The sequence below is a fragment of the Filicampus tigris genome, chromosome 2, assembly GCF_054856515.1.
Source record: "Filicampus tigris isolate MCC_2025a chromosome 2, RoL_Ftig_1.0, whole genome shotgun sequence".
Taxonomy (NCBI): domain Eukaryota; kingdom Metazoa; phylum Chordata; class Actinopteri; order Syngnathiformes; family Syngnathidae; genus Filicampus; species Filicampus tigris.
Window position 1 is genome coordinate 36,434,865 of NC_141218.1, and position 15,787 is coordinate 36,450,651.

Sequence of the window (15,787 nt, forward strand, 5' to 3'; positions counted from 1 at the left end):
TGGAGAAAAATACAACAGCCTCAGCATTGGTAACGACAGACTTGCATAGGATTTTTCAGGTTTTTAGCCATTTCCTTGGCACGCCAAGTCCACTGCATGACATCAACGGTAAACTGGGTATGTTTTCGTCCTTGCATGAGAGCATAGATCTATGAAACCTGGATGCCAAAGATGGGTAGATTTTCTGAGCGGTCAAAGTCGCTGAATTTAGGCTCCAGTTTCGTTTGAAGCGTGGGTTGGACTCCAACTGAGGCAAACAAAATCTCACCTCAAAAATTCTGCTGAGGAGGGTCTGATTGCAGCCCACTTTGTTCGGCTGGACTCGAAAGGGAGACCTATAGTCAATTTCTTGGTCCCCTCGCAGCGCTGATGTGGAATACATTCAGTGCCGTCCATCATGCGACAGACGCAAAATGACATCTTGACCGTCAGGGGTACTAGCGAAAGACTATTCTTTTCCGTAGTTGACTGCAGCACATCTTATGTTTCTCTTCAAATCGTATAAGTCTTTCGCCTTTTACTAAAGACTTCCGTGGAGAGTAACAGAATGAGATTCCACCAATTTTTTCCTGCGTTGTCCAGGCAGAGCATCTATGAATGTTGAAAACAATAAATCAAGGCTGCAGATCATCCAGCATGGTATTGTAAAATGGCTAAACCCTTGGTGGGCCAGCCTTGAAGACACCTCCGTGGTTTGATTTTGAAACAGATTTTAGTGAGCGCTGTGCACTATTCACCACGTGACCAACGCCAACAACTCTTGCCCGAGAAGCCTACTGCAAAAGTAATCCCACCCGCTCATACATGCAGTTTCTTTTTAACAAAAGATATTGGTGAAGGGTAACAATGTTGATTGATTCAATTAGCACAACCAAGCAGGATAGCTGGGAGGCGGAAAAAACCTTGGCATGGGCATTGACAGACTTGTGTAGGATTTTAAGATTGTAGCCATTTCTCTGGTTCGTCCAGTTCATTCTAAGACCTGAAGCTCAAATTGGGTATAATTTCCTGTTGGTGTGAGAACAATTCCAAGAACCCAGTTGATTCCATTTTTACGAACAGACCTAATCGCATCCAGCCGATCGACCTTACAATGTCAAGGAAAAGATTCCTCATTTGGGGGTTTGTCTTGAATCCGGGTGCTTCCTACCCAGGGTTACGCTGCAATTGTCGCCACCGCCAGTGAGGGATCTTTTTGCCAAGGATGCTATATAATGAAGGCGGCATGATGAACTTTGCGTGCTAGCTACGGCGGCACATATGAAAAATTGGATTACGATACAGAGAAGATTAGCATGGCCCCTGCGCAAGGATGACACGCAATTTCGTGAAGCGAATCCAAATTTTGAAGGCCTCACGCTATGATCTAGCTGCTACCTCCGGCAGAACCGAGCTTTTCCCTGCTCAGAGTGTCAACAGAGATTGTTACGTGACCAGATTTGCCCGATCTGCATTGATTAAACCGGAGCACCCGAGTCTGATACTTTGGAGAAAAATACAACAGCCTCAGCATTGGTAACGACAGACTTGCATAGGATTTTTCAGGTTTTTAGCCATTTCCTTGGCACGCCAAGTCCACTGCATGACATCAACGTTAAACTGGGTATGTTTTCGTCCTTGTGTGAGAGCTAAAACTAAGAAACCTGGATGCCAAAGATGGGTAGATTTTCTGAGCGGTCAAAGTCGCTGAATTTAGGCTCCAGTTTCGTTTGAAGCGTGGGTTGTACTCCAACTGAGGCAAACAAAATCTCACCTCAAAAATTCTGCTGAGGAGGGTCTGATTGCAGCCCACTTTGTTCGGCTGGACTCGAAAGGGAGACCTATAGTCAATTTCTTGGTCCCCTCGCAGCGCTGATGTGGAATACATTCAGTGCCGTCCATCATGCGACAGACGCAAAATGACACCTTGACCGTCAGGGGTACTAGCGAAAGACTATTCTTTTCCGTAGTTGACTGCAGCACATCTTATGTTTCTCTTCAAATCGTATAAGTCTTTCGCCTTTTACTAAAGATTTCCGTGGAGAGTAACAGAATGAGATTCCACCAATTTTTTCCTGCTTTGTCCAGGCAGAGCATCTATGAATGTTGAAAATAATAAATCAAGGCTGCAGATCATCCAGCATGGTATTGTAAAATGGCTAAACCCTTGGTGGGCCAGCCTTGATGACACCTCCGTGGTTTGATTTTGAAATAGATTTTAGTGTGCGCTGTGCACTATTCACCACGTGACCAACGCCAACAACTCTTGCCCGAGAAGCCTACTGCAAAAGTAATCCCACCCGCTCATACATGCAGTTTCTTTTTAACAAAAGATATTGGTGAAGGGTAACAATGTTGATTGATTCAATTAGCACAACCAAGCAGGATAGCTGGGAGGCGGAAAAAACCTTGGCATGGGCATTGACAGACTTGTGTAGGATTTTAAGATTGTAGCCATTTCTCTGGTTCGTCCAGTTCATTCTAAGACCTGAAGCTCAAATTGGGTATAATTTCTTGTCGGTGTGAGAACAATTCCAAGAACCCAGTTGATTCCATTTTTACGAACAGACCTAATCGCATCCAGCCGATCGACCTTACAATGTCAAGGAAAAGATTCCTCATTTGGGGGTTTGTCTTGAATCCGGGTGCTTCCTACCCAGGGTTACGCTGCAATTGTCGCCACCGCCAGTGAGGGATCTTTTTGCCAAGGATGCTATATAATGAAGGCGGCATGATGAACTTTGCGTGCTAGCTACGGCGGCACATATGAAAAATTGGATTACGATACAGAGAAGATTAGCATGGCCCCTGCGCAAGGATGACACGCAATTTCGTGAAGCGAATCCAAATTTTGAAGGCCTCACGCTATGATCTAGCTGCTACCTCCGGCAGAACCGAGTTTTTCCCTGCTCAGAGTGTCAACAGAGATTGTTACGTGACCAGATTTGCCCGATCTGCATTGATTAAACCGGAGTCTGATACTTTGGAGAAAAATACAACAGCCTCAGCATTGGTAACGACAGACTTGCATAGGATTTTTCAGGTTTTTAGCCATTTCCTTGGCACGCCAAGTCCACTGCATGACATCAACGTTAAACTGGGTATGTTTTCGTCCTTGTATGAGAGCTAAAACTATGAAACCTGGATGCCAAAGATGGGTAGATTTTCTGAGCGGTCAAAGTCGCTGAATTTAGGCTCCAGTTTCGTTTGAAGCGTGGGTTGGACTCCAACTGAGGCAAACAAAATCTCACCTCAAAAATTCTGCTGAGGAGGGTCTGATTGCAGCCCACTTTGTTCGGCTGGACTCGAAAGGGAGACCTATAGTCAAATTCTTGGTCCCCTCGCAGCGCTGATGTGGAATACATTCAGTGCCGTCCATCATGCGACAGACGCAAAATGACACCTTGCCCGTCAGGGGTACTAGCGAAAGACTATTCTTTTCCGTAGTTGACTGCAGCACATCTTATGTTTCTCTTCAAATCGTATAAGTCTTTCGCCTTTTACTAAAGATTTCCGTGGAGAGTAACAGAATGAGATTCCACCAATTTTTTCCTGCTTTGTCCAGGCAGAGCATCTATGAATGTTGAAAATAATAAATCAAGGCTGCAGATCATCCAGCATGGTATTGTAAAATGGCTAAACCCTTGGTGGGCCAGACTTGAAGACACCTCCGTGGTTTGATTTTGAAACAGATTTTAGTGAGCGCTGTGCACTATTCACCACGTGACCAACGCCAACAACTCTTGCCCGAGAAGCCTACTGCAAAAGTAATCCCACCCGCTCATACATGCAGTTTCTTTTTAACAAAAGATATTGGTGAAGGGTAACAATGTTGATTGATTCAATTAGCACAACCAAGCAGGATAGCTGGGAGGCGGAAAAAACCTTGGCATGGGCATTGACAGACTTGTGTAGGATTTTAAGATTGTAGCCATTTCTCTGGTTCGTCCAGTTCATTCTAAGACCTGAAGCTCAAATTGGGTATAATTTCCTGTTGGTGTGAGAACAATTCCAAGAACCCAGTTGATTCCATTTTTACGAACAGACCTAATCGCATCCAGCCGATCGACCTTACAATGTCAAGGAAAAGATTCCTCATTTGGGGGTTTGTCTTGAATCCGGGTGCTTCCTACCCAGGGTTACGCTGCAATTGTCGCCACCGCCAGTGAGGGATCTTTTTGCCAAGGATGCTATATAATGAAGGCGGCATGATGAACTTTGCGTGCTAGCTACGGCGGCACATATGAAAAATTGGATTACGATACAGAGAAGATTAGCATGGCCCCTGCGCAAGGATGACACGCAATTTCGTGAAGCGAATCCAAATTTTGAAGGCCTCACGCTATGATCTAGCTGCTACCTCCGGCAGAACCGAGTTTTTCCCTGCTCAGAGTGTCAACAGAGATTGTTACGTGACCAGATTTGCCCGATCTGCATTGATTAAACCGGAGCACCCGAGTCTGATACTTTGGAGAAAAATACAACAGCCTCAGCATTGGTAACGACAGACTTGCATAGGATTTTTCAGGTTTTTAGCCATTTCCTTGGCACGCCAAGTCCACTGCATGACATCAACGGTAAACTGGGTATGTTTTCGTCCTTGTATGAGAGCTAAAACTATGAAACCTGGATGCCAAAGATGGGTAGATTTTCTGAGCGGTCAAAGTCGCTGAATTTAGGCTCCAGTTTCGTTTGAAGCGTGGGTTGGACTCCAACTGAGGCAAACAAAATCTCACCTCAAAAATTCTGCTGAGGAGGGTCTGATTGCAGCCCACTTTGTTCGGCTGGACTCGAAAGGGAGACCTATAGTCAATTTCTTGGTCCCCTCGCAGCGCTGATGTGGAATACATTCAGTGCCGTCCATCATGCGACAGACGCGAAATGACACCTTGACCGTCAGGGGTACTAGCGAAAGACTATTCTTTTCCGTAGTTGACTGCAGCACATCTTATGTTTCTCTTCAAATCGTATAAGTCTTTCGCCTTTTACTAAAGATTTCCGTGGAGAGTAACAGAATGAGATTCCACCAATTTTTTCCTGCTTTGTCCAGGCAGAGCATCTATGAATGTTGAAAATAATAAATCAAGGCTGCAGATCATCCAGCATGGTATTGTAAAATGGCTAAACCCTTGGTGGGCCAGCCTTGAAGACACCTCCGTGGTTTGATTCTGAAACATATTTTAGTGAGCGCTGTGCACTATTCACCACGTGACCAACGCCAACAACTCTTGCCCGAGAAGCCTACTGCAAAAGTAATCCCACCCGCTCATACATGCAGTTTCTTTTTAACAAAAGATATTGGTGAAGGGTAACAATGTTGATTGATTCAATTAGCACAACCAAGCAGGATAGCTGGGAGGCGGAAAAAACCTTGGCATGGGCATTGACAGACTTGTGTAGGATTTTAAGATTGTAGCCATTTCTCTGGTTCGTCCAGTTCATTCTAAGACCTGAAGCTCAAATTGGGTATAATTTCCTGTCGGTGTGAGAACAATTCCAAGAACCCAGTTGATTCCATTTTTACGAACAGACCTAATCGCATCCAGCCGATCGACCTTACAATGTCAAGGAAAAGATTCCTCATTTGGGGGTTTGTCTTGAATCCGGGTGCTTCCTACCCAGGGTTACGCTGCAATTGTCGCCACCGCCAGTGAGGGATCTTTTTGCCAAGGATGCTATATAATGAAGGCGGCATGATGAACTTTGCGTGCTAGCTACGGTGGCACATATGAAAAATTGGATTACGATACAGAGAAGATTAGCATGGCCCCTGCGCAAGGATGACACACAATTTCGTGAAGCGAATCCAAATTTTGAAGGCCTCACGCTATGATCTAGCTGCTACCTCCGGCAGAACCGAGTTTTTCCCTGCTCAGAGTGTCAACAGAGATTGTTACGTGACCAGATTTGCCCGATCTGCATTGATTAAACCGGAGCACCCGAGTCTGATACTTTGGAGAAAAATACAACAGCCTCAGCATTGGTAACGACAGACTTGCATAGGATTTTTCAGGTTTTTAGCCATTTCCTTGGCACGCCAAGTCCACTGCATGACATCAACGGTAAACTGGGTATGTTTTCGTCCTTGTATGAGAGCTAAAACTATGAAACCTGGATGCCAAAGATGGGTAGATTTTCTGAGCGGTCAAAGTCGCTGAATTTAGGCTCCAGTTTCGTTTGAAGCGTGGGTTGGACTCCAACTGAGGCAAACAAAATCTCACCTCAAAAATTCTGCTGAGGAGGGTCTGATTGCAGCCCACTTTGTTCGGCTGGACTCGAAAGGGAGACCTATAGTCAATTTCTTGGTCCCCTCGCAGCGCTGATGTGGAATACATTCAGTGCCGTCCATCATGCGACAGACGCAAAATGACACCTTGACCGTCAGGGGTACTAGCGAAAGACTATTCTTTTCCGTAGTTGACTGCAGCACATCTTATGTTTCTCTTCAAATCGTATAAGTCTTTCGCCTTTTACTAAAGATTTCCGTGGAGCGTAACAGAATGAGATTCCACCAATTTTTTCCTGCTTTGTCCAGGCAGAGCATCTATGAATGTTGAAAATAATAAATCAAGGCTGCAGATCATCCAGCATGGTATTGTAAAATGGCTAAACCCTTGGTGGGCCAGCCTTGAAGACACCTCCGTGGTTTGATTTTGAAACAGATTTTAATGAGCGCTGTGCACTATTCACCACGTGACCAACGCCAACAACTCTTGCCCGAGAAGCCTACTGCAAAAGTAATCCCACCCGCTCATACATGCAGTTTCTTTTTAACAAAAGATATTGGTGAAGGGTAACAATGTTGATTGATTCAATTAGCACAACCAAGCAGGATAGCTGGGAGGCGGAAAAAACCTTGGCATGGGCATTGACAGACTTGTGTAGGATTTTAAGATTGTAGCCATTTCTCTGGTTCGTCCAGTTCATTCTAAGACCTGAAGCTCAAATTGGGTATAATTTCCTGTCGGTGTGAGAACAATTCCAAGAACCCAGTTGATTCCATTTTTACGAACAGACCTAATCGCATCCAGCCGATCGACCTTACAATGTCAAGGAAAAGATTCCTCATTTGGGGGTTTGTCTTGAATCCGGGTGCTTCCTACCCAGGGTTACGCTGCAATTGTCGCCACCGCCAGTGAGGGATCTTTTTGCCAAGGATGCTATATAATGAAGGCGGCATGATGAACTTTGCGTGCTAGCTACGGCGGCACATATGAAAAATTGGATTACGATACAGAGAAGATTAGCATGGCCCCTGCGCAAGGATGACACGCAATTTCGTGAAGCGAATCCAAATTTTGAAGGCCTCACGCTATGATCTAGCTGCTACCTCCGGCAGAACCGAGCTTTTCCCTGCTCAGAGTGTCAACAGAGATTGTTACGTGACCAGATTTGCCCGATCTGCATTGATTAAACTGGAGCACCCGAGTCTGATACTTTGGAGAAAAATACAACAGCCTCAGCATTGGTAACGACAGACTTGCATAGGATTTTTCAGGTTTTTAGCCATTTCCTTGGCACGCCAAGTCCACTGCATGACATCAACGGTAAACTGGGTATGTTTTCGTCCTTGCATGAGAGCATAGATCTATGAAACCTGGATGCCAAAGATGGGTAGATTTTCTGAGCGGTCAAAGTCGCTGAATTTAGGCTCCAGTTTCGTTTGAAGCGTGGGTTGGACTCCAACTGAGGCAAACAAAATCTCACCTCAAAAATTCTGCTGAGGAGGGTCTGATTGCAGCCCACTTTGTTCCGCTGGACTCGAAAGGGAGACCTATAGTCAATTTCCTGGTCCCCTCGCAGCGCTGATGTGGAATACATTCAGTGCCGTCCATCATGCGACAGACGCAAAATGACACCTTGACCGTCAGGGGTACTAGCGAAAGACTATTCTTTTCTGTAGTTGACTGCAGCACATCTTATGTTTCTCTTCAGATCGTATAAGTCTTTCGCCTTTTACTAAAGACTTCCGTGGAGAGTAACAGAATGAGATTCCACCAATTTTTTCCTGCGTTGTCCAGGCAGAGCATCTATGAATGTTGAAAATAATAAATCAAGGCTGCAGATCATCCAGCATGGTATTGTAAAATGGCTAAACCCTTGGTGGGCCAGCCTTGAAGACACCTCCGTGGTTTGATTTTGAAACAGATTTTAGTGAGCGCTGTGCACTATTCACCACGTGACCAACGCCAACAACTCTTGCCCGAGAAGCCTACTGCAAAAGTAATCCCACCCGCTCATACATGCAGTTTCTTTTTAACAAAAGATATTGGTGAAGGGTAACAATGTTGATTGATTCAATTAGCACAACCAAGCAGGATAGCTGGGAGGCGGAAAAAACCTTGGCATGGGCATTGACAGACTTGTGTAGGATTTTAAGATTGTAGCCATTTCTCTGGTTCGTCCAGTTCATTCTAAGACCTGAAGCTCAAATTGGGTATAATTTCCTGTTGGTGTGAGAACAATTCCAAGAACCCAGTTGATTCCATTTTTACGAACAGACCTAATCGCATCCAGCCGATCGACCTTACAATGTCAAGGAAAAGATTCCTCATTTGGGGGTTTGTCTTGAATCCGGGTGCTTCCTACCCAGGGTTACGCTGCAATTGTCGCCACCGCCAGTGAGGGATCTTTTTGCCAAGGATGCTATATAATGAAGGCGGCATGATGAACTTTGCGTGCTAGCTACGGCGGCACATATGAAAAATTGGAATATGATACAGAGAAGATTAGCATGGCTCCTGCGCAAGGATGACACGCAATTTCGTGAAGCGAATCCAAATTTTGAAGGCCTCACGCTATGATCTAGCTGCTACCTCCGGCAGAACCGAGCTTTTCCCTGCTCAGAGTGTCAACAGAGATTGTTACGTGACCAGATTTGCCCGATCTGCATTGATTAAACCGGAGCACCCGAGTCTGATACTTTGGAGAAAAATACAACAGCCTCAGCATTGGTAACGACAGACTTGCATAGGATTTTTCAGGTTTTTAGCCATTTCCTTGGCACGCCAAGTCCACTGCATGACATCAACGGTAAACTGGGTATGTTTTCGTCCTTGCATGAGAGCATAGATCTATGAAACCTGGATGCCAAAGATGGGTAGATTTTCTGAGCGGTCAAAGTCGCTGAATTTAGGCTCCAGTTTCGTTTGAAGCGTGGGTTGGACTCCAACTGAGGCAAACAAAATCTCACCTCAAAAATTCTGCTGAGGAGGGTCTGATTGCAGCCCACTTTGTTCGGCTGGACTCGAAAGGGAGACCTATAGTCAATTTCTTGGTCCCCTCGCAGCGCTGATGTGGAATACATTCAGTGCCGTCCATCATGCGACAGACGCAAAATGACATCTTGACCGTCAGGGGTACTAGCGAAAGACTATTCTTTTCCGTAGTTGACTGCAGCACATCTTATGTTTCTCTTCAAATCGTATAAGTCTTTCGCCTTTTACTAAAGATTTCCGTGGAGAATAACAGAATGAGATTCCACCAATTTTTTCCTGCTTTGTCCAGGCAGAGCATCTATGAATGTTGAATATAATAAATCAAGGCTGCAGATCATCCAGCATGGTATTGTAAAATGGCTGAACCCTTGGTGGGCCAGCCTTGAAGACACCTCCGTGGTTTGATTTTGAAACAGATTTTAGTGAGCGCTGTGCACTATTCACCACGTGACCAACGCCAACAACTCTTGCCCGAGAAGCCTACTGCAAAAGTAATCCCACCCGCTCATACATGCAGTTTCTTTTTAACAAAAGATATTGGTGAAGGGTAACAATGTTGATTGATTCAATTAGCACAACCAAGCAGGATAGCTGGGAGGCGGAAAAAACCTTGGCATGGGCATTGACAGACTTGTGTAGGATTTTAAGATTGTAGCCATTTCTCTGGTTCGTCCAGTTCATTCTAAGACCTGAAGCTCAAATTGGGTATAATTTCCTGTTGGTGTGAGAACAATTCCAAGAACCCAGTTGATTCCATTTTTACGAACAGACCTAATCGCATCCAGCCGATCGACCTTACAATGTCAAGGAAAAGATTCCTCATTTGGGGGTTTGTCTTGAATCCGGGTGCTTCCTACCCAGGGTTACGCTGCAATTGTCGCCACCGCCAGTGAGGGATCTTTTTGCCAAGGATGCTATATAATGAAGGCGGCATGATGAACTTTGCGTGCTAGCTACGGCGGCACATATGAAAAATTGGATTACGATACAGAGAAGATTAGCATGGCCCCTGCGCAAGGATGACACGCAATTTCGTGAAGCGAATCCAAATTTTGAAGGCCTCACGCTATGATCTAGCTGCTACCTCCGGCAGAACCGAGCTTTTCCCTGCTCAGAGTGTCAACAGAGATTGTTACGTGACCAGATTTGCCCGATCTGCATTGATTAAACCGGAGCACCCGAGTCTGATACTTTGGAGAAAAATACAACAGCCTCAGCATTGGTAACGACAGACTTGCATAAGATTTTTCAGGTTTTTAGCCATTTCCTTGGCACGCCAAGTCCACTGCATGACATCAACGGTAAACTGGGTATGTTTTCGTCCTTGCATGAGAGCATAGATCTATGAAACCTGGATGCCAAAGATGGGTAGATTTTCTGAGCGGTCAAAGTCGCTGAATTTAGGCTCCAGTTTCGTTTGAAGCGTGGGTTGGACTCCAACTGAGGCAAACAAAATCTCACCTCAAAAATTCTGCTGAGGAGGGTCTGATTGCAGCCCACTTTGTTCCGCTGGACTCGAAAGGGAGACCTATAGTCAATTTCCTGGTCCCCTCGCAGCGCTGATGTGGAATACATTCAGTGCCGTCCATCATGCGACAGACGCAAAATGACACCTTGACCGTCAGGGGTACTAGCGAAAGACTATTCTTTTCCGTAGTTGACTGCAGCACATCTTATGTTTCTCTTCAAATCGTATAAGTCTTTCGCCTTTTACTAAAGACTTCCGTGGAGAGTAACAGAATGAGATTCCACCAATTTTTTCCTGCGTTGTCCAGGCAGAGCATCTATGAATGTTGAAAATAATAAATCAATGCTGCAGATCATCCAGCATGGTATTGTAAAATGGCTAAACCCTTGGTGGGCCAGCCTTGAAGACACCTCCGTGGTTTGATTTTGAAACAGATTTTAGTGAGCGCTGTGCACTATTCACCACGTGACCAACGCCAACAACTCTTGCCCGAGAAGCCTACTGCAAAATTAATCCCACCTGCTCATACATGCAGTTTCTTTTTAACAAAAGATATTGGTGAAGGGTAACAATGTTGATTGATTCAATTAGCACAACCAAGCAGGATAGCTGGGAGGCGGAAAAAACCTTGGCATGGGCATTGACAGACTTGTGTAGGATTTTAAGATTGTAGCCATTTCTCTGGTTCGTCCAGTTCATTCTAAGACCTGAAGCTCAAATTGGGTATAATTTCCTGTTGGTGTGAGAACAATTCCAAGAACCCAGTTGATTCCATTTTTACGAACAGACCTAATCGCATCCAGCCGATCGACCTTACAATGTCAAGGAAAAGATTCCTCATTTGGGGGTTTGTCTTGAATCCGGGTGCTTCCTACCCAGGGTTACGCTGCAATTGTCGCCACCGCCAGTGAGGGATCTTTTTGCCAAGGATGCTATATAATGAAGGCGGCATGATGAACTTTGCGTGCTAGCTACGGCGGCACATATGAAAAATTGGATTACGATACAGAGAAGATTAGCATGGCCCCTGCGCAAGGATGACACGCAATTTCGTGAAGCGAATCCAAATTTTGAAGGCCTCACGCTATGATCTAGCTGCTACCTCCGGCAGAACCGAGCTTTTCCCTGCTCAGAGTGTCAACAGAGATTGTTACGTGACCAGATTTGCCCGATCTGCATTGATTAAACCGGAGCACCCGAGTCTGATACTTTGGAGAAAAATCCAACAGCCTCAGCATTGGTAACGACAGACTTGCATAGGATTTTTCAGGTTTTTAGCCATTTCCTTGGCACGCCAAGTCCACTGCATGACATCAACGGTAAACTGGGTATGTTTTCGTCCTTGCATGAGAGCATAGATCTATGAAACCTGGATGCCAAAGATGGGTAGATTTTCTGAGCGGTCAAAGTCGCTGAATTTAGGCTCCAGTTTCGTTTGAAGCGTGGGTTGGACTCCAACTGAGGCAAACAAAATCTCACCTCAAAAATTCTGCTGAGGAGGGTCTGATTGCAGCCCACTTTGTTCCGCTGGACTCGAAAGGGAGACCTATAGTCAATTTCTTGGTCCCCTCGCAGCGCTGATGTGGAATACATTCAGTGCCGTCCATCATGCGACAGACGCAAAATGACACCTTGACCGTCAGGGGTACTAGCGAAAGACTATTCTTTTCCGTAGTTGACTGCAGCACATCTTATGTTTCTCTTCAAATCGTATAAGTCTTTCGCCTTTTACTAAAGATTTCCGTGGAGAGTAACAGAATGAGATTCCACAAATTTTTTCCTGCTTTGTCCAGGCAGAGCATCTATGAATGTTGAAAATAATAAATCAAGGCTGCAGATCATCCAGCATGGTATTGTAAAATGGCTAAACCCTTGGTGGGCCAGACTTGAAGACACCTCCGTGGTTTGATTTTGAAACAGATTTTAGTGAGCGCTGTGCACTATTCACCACGTGACCAACGCCGACAACTCTTGCCCGAGAAGCCTACTGCTAAAGTAATCCCACCCGCTCATACATGCAGTTTCTTTTTAACAAAAGATATTGGTGAAGGGTAACAATGTTGATTGATTCAATTAGCACAACCAAGCAGGATAGCTGGGAGGCGGAAAAAACCTTGGCATGGGCATTGACAGACTTGTGTAGGATTTTAAGATTGTAGCCATTTCTCTGGTTCGTCCAGTTCATTCTAAGACCTGAAGCTCAAATTGGGTATAATTTCCTGTTGGTGTGAGAACAATTCCAAGAACCCAGTTGATTCCATTTTTACGAACAGACCTAATCGCATCCAGCCGATCGACCTTACAATGTCAAGGAAAAGATTCCTCATTTGGGGGTTTGTCTTGAATCCGGGTGCTTCCTACCCAGGGTTACGCTGCAATTGTCGCCACCGCCAGTGAGGGATCTTTTTGCCAAGGATGCTATATAATGAAGGCGGCATGATGAACTTTGCGTGCTAGCTACGGCGGCACATATGAAAAATTGGATTACGATACAGAGAAGATTAGCATGGCCCCTGCGCAAGGATGACACGCAATTTCGTGAAGCGAATCCAAATTTTGAAGGCCTCACGCTATGATCTAGCTGCTACCTCCGGCAGAACCGAGTTTTTCCCTGCTCAGAGTGTCAACAGAGATTGTTACGTGACCAGATTTGCCCGATCTGCATTGATTAAACCGGAGCACCCGAGTCTGATACTTTGGAGAAAAATACAACAGCCTCAGCATTGGTAACGACAGACTTGCATAGGATTTTTCAGGTTTTTAGCCATTTCCTTGGCACGCCAAGTCCACTGCATGACATCAACGGTAAACTGGGTATGTTTTCGTCCTTGTATGAGAGCTAAAATTATGAAACCTGGATGCCAAAGATGGGTAGATTTTCTGAGCGGTCAAAGTCGCTGAATTTAGGCTCCAGTTTCGTTTGAAGCGTGGGTTGGACTCCAACTGAGGCAAACAAAATCTCACCTCAAAAATTCTGCTGAGGAGGGTCTGATTGCAGCCCACTTTGTTCGGCTGGACTCGAAAGGGAGACCTATAGTCAATTTCTTGGTCCCCTCGCAGCGCTGATGTGGAATACATTCAGTGCCGTCCATCATGCGACAGACGCAAAATGACACCTTGACCGTCAGGGGTACTAGCGAAAGACTATTCTTTTCCGTAGTTGACTGCAGCACATCTTATGTTTCTCTTCAAATCGTATAAGTCTTTCGCCTTTTACTAAAGATTTCCGTGGAGAGTAACAGAATGAGATTCCACCAATTTTTTCCTGCTTTGTCCAGGCAGAGCATCTATGAATGTTGAAAATAATAAATCAAGGCTGCAGATCATCCAGCATGGTATTGTAAAATGGCTAAACCCTTGGTGGGCCAGCCTTGAAGACACCTCCGTGGTTTGATTTTGAAACGGATTTTAGTGAGCGCTGTGCACTATTCACCACGTGACCAACGCCAACAACTCTTGCTCGAGAAGCCTACTGCAAAAGTAATCCCACCCGCTCATACATGCAGTTTCTTTTTAACAAAAGATATTGGTGAAGGGTAACAATGTTGATTGATTCAATTAGCACAACCAAGCAGGATAGCTGGGAGGCGGAAAAAACCTTGGCATGGGCATTGACAGACTTGTGTAGGATTTTAAGATTGTAGCCATTTCTCTGGTTCGTCCAGTTCATTCTAAGACCTGAAGCTCAAATTGGGTATAATTTCCTGTCGGTGTGAGAACAATTCCAAGAACCCAGTTGATTCCATTTTTACGAACAGACCTAATCGCATCCAGCCGATCGACCTTACAATGTCAAGGAAAAGATTCCTCATTTGGGGGTTTGTCTTGAATCCGGGTGCTTCCTACCCAGGGTTACGCTGCAATTGTCGCCACCGCCAGTGAGGGATCTTTTTGCCAAGGATGCTATATAATGAAGGCGGCATGATGAACTTTGCGTGCTAGCTACGGCGGCACATATGAAAAATTGGATTACGATACAGAGAAGATTAGCATGGCCCCTGCGCAAGGATGACACGCAATTTCGTGAAGCGAATCCAAATTTTGAAGGCCTCACGCTATGATCTAGCTGCTACCTCCGGCAGAACCGAGCTTTTCCCTGCTCAGAGTGTCAACAGAGATTGTTACGTGACCAGATTTGCCCGATCTGCATTGATTAAACCGGAGCACCCGAGTCTGATACTTTGGAGAAAAATACAACAGCCTCAGCATTGGTAACGACAGACTTGCATAGGATTTTTCAGGTTTTTAGCCATTTCCTTGGTACGCCAAGTCCACTGCAAGACATCAACGGTAAACTGGGTATGTTTTCGTCCTTGTATGAGAGCTAAAACTATGAAACCTGGATGCCAAAGATGGGTAGATTTTCTGAGCGGTCAAAGTCGCTGAATTTAGGCTCCAGTTTCGTTTGAAGCGTGGGTTGGACTCCAACTGAGGCAAACAAAATCTCACCTCAAAAATTCTGCTGAGGAGGGTCTGATTGCAGCCCACTTTGTTCGGCTGGACTCGAAAGGGAGACCTATAGTCAATTTCTTGGTCCCCTCGCAGCGCTGATGTGGAATACATTCAGTGCCGTCCATCATGCGACAGACGCAAAATGACACCTTGACCGTCAGGGGTACTAGCGAAAGACTATTCTTTTCCGTAGTTGACTGCAGCACATCTTATGTTTCTCTTCAAATCGTATAAGTCTTTCGCCTTTTACTAAAGATTTCCGTGGAGAGTAACAGAATGAGATTCCACCAATTTTTTCCTGCGTTGTCCAGGCAGAGCATCTATGAATGTTGAAAATAATAAATCAAGGCTGCAGATCATCCAGCATGGTATTGTAAAATGGCTAAACCCTTGGTGGGCCAGCCTTGAAGACACCTCCGTGGTTTGATTTTGAAACAGATTTTAGTGAGCGCTGTGCACTATTCACCACGTGACCAACGCCAACAACTCTTGCCCGAGAAGCCTACTGCAAAAGTAATCCCACCCGCTCATACATGCAGTTTCTTTTTAACAAAAGATATTGGTGAAGGGTAACAATGTTGATTGATTCAATTAGCACAACCAAGCAGGATAGCTGGGAGGCGGAAAAAACCTTGGCATGGGCATTGACAGACTTGTGTAGGATTTTAAG

At 45.2% G+C, this 15,787-nt stretch overlaps 21 non-coding genes across 21 annotated transcripts; all 21 read left to right on the forward strand.

Moving 5' to 3' along the window:
* The first annotated feature begins 477 nt into the window (after positions 1 to 477).
* On the forward strand, positions 478 to 590 carry LOC147152314 (U5 spliceosomal RNA). Its single transcript, XR_015085929.1, has one exon. It is a non-coding gene; the product is annotated as a U5 spliceosomal RNA (small nuclear RNA).
* A 649-nt stretch (positions 591 to 1,239) lies between these two features.
* Positions 1,240 to 1,347, forward strand: LOC147152315 (U6 spliceosomal RNA). Its single transcript, XR_015086012.1, has one exon. It is a non-coding gene; the product is annotated as a U6 spliceosomal RNA (small nuclear RNA).
* A 615-nt stretch (positions 1,348 to 1,962) lies between these two features.
* Positions 1,963 to 2,075, forward strand: LOC147152316 (U5 spliceosomal RNA). The gene has a single exon (XR_015085918.1). It is a non-coding gene; the product is annotated as a U5 spliceosomal RNA (small nuclear RNA).
* A 649-nt stretch (positions 2,076 to 2,724) lies between these two features.
* LOC147152317 (U6 spliceosomal RNA) lies at positions 2,725 to 2,832 on the forward strand. The gene has a single exon (XR_015085876.1). It is a non-coding gene; the product is annotated as a U6 spliceosomal RNA (small nuclear RNA).
* A 607-nt stretch (positions 2,833 to 3,439) lies between these two features.
* On the forward strand, positions 3,440 to 3,552 carry LOC147152318 (U5 spliceosomal RNA). Its single transcript, XR_015085919.1, has one exon. It is a non-coding gene; the product is annotated as a U5 spliceosomal RNA (small nuclear RNA).
* A 649-nt stretch (positions 3,553 to 4,201) lies between these two features.
* Positions 4,202 to 4,309, forward strand: LOC147152319 (U6 spliceosomal RNA). The gene has a single exon (XR_015085877.1). It is a non-coding gene; the product is annotated as a U6 spliceosomal RNA (small nuclear RNA).
* A 615-nt stretch (positions 4,310 to 4,924) lies between these two features.
* Positions 4,925 to 5,037, forward strand: LOC147152320 (U5 spliceosomal RNA). The gene has a single exon (XR_015085920.1). It is a non-coding gene; the product is annotated as a U5 spliceosomal RNA (small nuclear RNA).
* A 649-nt stretch (positions 5,038 to 5,686) lies between these two features.
* Positions 5,687 to 5,794, forward strand: LOC147152321 (U6 spliceosomal RNA). Its single transcript, XR_015085889.1, has one exon. It is a non-coding gene; the product is annotated as a U6 spliceosomal RNA (small nuclear RNA).
* Positions 5,795 to 6,409: 615 nt separating this feature from the next.
* On the forward strand, positions 6,410 to 6,522 carry LOC147152322 (U5 spliceosomal RNA). Its single transcript, XR_015085951.1, has one exon. It is a non-coding gene; the product is annotated as a U5 spliceosomal RNA (small nuclear RNA).
* Positions 6,523 to 7,171: 649 nt separating this feature from the next.
* On the forward strand, positions 7,172 to 7,279 carry LOC147152323 (U6 spliceosomal RNA). The gene has a single exon (XR_015085878.1). It is a non-coding gene; the product is annotated as a U6 spliceosomal RNA (small nuclear RNA).
* A 616-nt stretch (positions 7,280 to 7,895) lies between these two features.
* LOC147152324 (U5 spliceosomal RNA) lies at positions 7,896 to 8,008 on the forward strand. Its single transcript, XR_015085943.1, has one exon. It is a non-coding gene; the product is annotated as a U5 spliceosomal RNA (small nuclear RNA).
* Positions 8,009 to 8,657: 649 nt separating this feature from the next.
* On the forward strand, positions 8,658 to 8,765 carry LOC147152325 (U6 spliceosomal RNA). The gene has a single exon (XR_015085890.1). It is a non-coding gene; the product is annotated as a U6 spliceosomal RNA (small nuclear RNA).
* Positions 8,766 to 9,381: 616 nt separating this feature from the next.
* On the forward strand, positions 9,382 to 9,494 carry LOC147152326 (U5 spliceosomal RNA). Its single transcript, XR_015085954.1, has one exon. It is a non-coding gene; the product is annotated as a U5 spliceosomal RNA (small nuclear RNA).
* A 649-nt stretch (positions 9,495 to 10,143) lies between these two features.
* LOC147152327 (U6 spliceosomal RNA) lies at positions 10,144 to 10,251 on the forward strand. The gene has a single exon (XR_015085879.1). It is a non-coding gene; the product is annotated as a U6 spliceosomal RNA (small nuclear RNA).
* A 616-nt stretch (positions 10,252 to 10,867) lies between these two features.
* Positions 10,868 to 10,980, forward strand: LOC147152328 (U5 spliceosomal RNA). The gene has a single exon (XR_015085931.1). It is a non-coding gene; the product is annotated as a U5 spliceosomal RNA (small nuclear RNA).
* A 649-nt stretch (positions 10,981 to 11,629) lies between these two features.
* On the forward strand, positions 11,630 to 11,737 carry LOC147152329 (U6 spliceosomal RNA). Its single transcript, XR_015085880.1, has one exon. It is a non-coding gene; the product is annotated as a U6 spliceosomal RNA (small nuclear RNA).
* Positions 11,738 to 12,353: 616 nt separating this feature from the next.
* On the forward strand, positions 12,354 to 12,466 carry LOC147152330 (U5 spliceosomal RNA). The gene has a single exon (XR_015085923.1). It is a non-coding gene; the product is annotated as a U5 spliceosomal RNA (small nuclear RNA).
* A 649-nt stretch (positions 12,467 to 13,115) lies between these two features.
* On the forward strand, positions 13,116 to 13,223 carry LOC147152331 (U6 spliceosomal RNA). Its single transcript, XR_015085882.1, has one exon. It is a non-coding gene; the product is annotated as a U6 spliceosomal RNA (small nuclear RNA).
* Positions 13,224 to 13,838: 615 nt separating this feature from the next.
* Positions 13,839 to 13,951, forward strand: LOC147152332 (U5 spliceosomal RNA). The gene has a single exon (XR_015085921.1). It is a non-coding gene; the product is annotated as a U5 spliceosomal RNA (small nuclear RNA).
* A 649-nt stretch (positions 13,952 to 14,600) lies between these two features.
* On the forward strand, positions 14,601 to 14,708 carry LOC147152333 (U6 spliceosomal RNA). Its single transcript, XR_015085883.1, has one exon. It is a non-coding gene; the product is annotated as a U6 spliceosomal RNA (small nuclear RNA).
* Positions 14,709 to 15,323: 615 nt separating this feature from the next.
* On the forward strand, positions 15,324 to 15,436 carry LOC147152334 (U5 spliceosomal RNA). The gene has a single exon (XR_015085947.1). It is a non-coding gene; the product is annotated as a U5 spliceosomal RNA (small nuclear RNA).
* Positions 15,437 to 15,787: the final 351 nt, after the last annotated feature.